The sequence below is a fragment of the Nicotiana tabacum genome, chromosome 2 (genome assembly GCF_000715075.1).
Source record: "Nicotiana tabacum cultivar K326 chromosome 2, ASM71507v2, whole genome shotgun sequence".
NCBI classification, from domain to species: Eukaryota; Viridiplantae; Streptophyta; class Magnoliopsida; order Solanales; family Solanaceae; genus Nicotiana; species Nicotiana tabacum.
The window spans coordinates 45,753,362-45,754,685 of record NC_134081.1 but is presented as its reverse complement, the minus strand read 5'-3'; the positions used below and the strand labels follow the sequence as shown (position 1 = coordinate 45,754,685).

Below are 1,324 nucleotides of genomic sequence, written 5' to 3'. Positions count from 1 at the left end.
TAGGTAGATGATCTCCTCTTAACTCTTCTGCCATGCCGCTCTTTATAGAATTTTGTCGAACACCCAAAACCGTAGCCAAATTGTCGCTGATTTGACCTCTTTTGTTACTGCTGGTAACTAGGACTATTTTCTATGCCAAAGATCCCTCTTTTAAAGTTGTTGAGTTAGGTTCAACACCTTCCTCACCTGCAAGTGCCTCAAAAACATTTTGACTGGATTTAGGATTTTTTGTTTTGAGAGAACACATAAAACTTTAACTGAAACTGTCGAAGCAAATAATTTTTAGGACTCAGAAGGAAGAGATTGTCTAATAACTAGAAGGCTAGAATTAAAATAAAAGGAAGAGACACAAATGTTTTGTTGAATGTCAAACAGGCCAATTAGTGCAACAAAATTTGCATAAATTCAGTTGCTTCTCAATTGACTTATGACCTAACATGTTACATGAACAAGTTGGGCCTAGTAGCCTTGTATGTTGTCTTGAGTTTCCTACTAGGTGGTCTGACTTTCTTGAACACCAATAGGAACTTGATTTTAGAGTCATGGAACTGCTTGGTGCTCTCCCTCTTACACAGCTTAGCTGGAATAGTGGCTGTCTTGATGGTCTGGATGCAGTGATGTCGGACCCTGTGACGTGAAGCCATCTCAGTGTACATCTGTTCCACATCTCCATTCAAAGTGGTATCCCGGTACTCCTTTTACATGTTGTTGTACCCAGTTCTACTCTGATAACGTAGCCATATACCGTAGTTCTTGATCTTAGTTGGATTCTTCTCAAAGATCTCTCATTAATAGCCAGCATCTACCCATTACTCATCTTCAACTTCTTCAACTTTCTCAAGTAGTACCAGAACTTGGATTTGGCACAGACCTCATTGGTTGCCTAAAGCTTCATGTGGTAGATTTTTGGGTGCTCATCGTTCTCTGTTGGCAGAGCTCTGCCCACCACCCGGTACTGATAAAATTTGTAGGTCACCATTTTCTCTACGACCCTCTTCCTCTCTCCCTCTCTGGCTGCTCTGCACTCCGTCTGTGTCTATGGATTTAGGGTTTAGGGTTTAAATTGAGGGTTTTGGCTATGATTTTGGAGATTAAAAATTAGGGATTTGGGACTCGATTTGAAGTTAGATTTGGATGAAACTTGTATATTTTGACACATATTGAAATTGGTAGGCGGGATTTGTCAGTTTGGTTGGGTTCCGGGATGCAGGCAAGAGTTGACTTTTTGGTTGACTTTGTATATTTGTATAAAGATCGGAACTTTATTGTTTGGAGTTGTTTCCTATAGCTTTATTTGATGTTATTGAGTTGTCTTTGACTAGAT

General features: G+C 39.8%; 1 pseudogene; it reads right to left on the bottom strand.

Annotated features, from left to right (window-relative positions):
• Positions 1 to 440: 440 nt before the first annotated feature.
• LOC107809298 (large ribosomal subunit protein eL20x-like) lies at positions 441 to 1,032 on the bottom strand (annotated as a pseudogene).
• Positions 1,033 to 1,324: the final 292 nt, after the last annotated feature.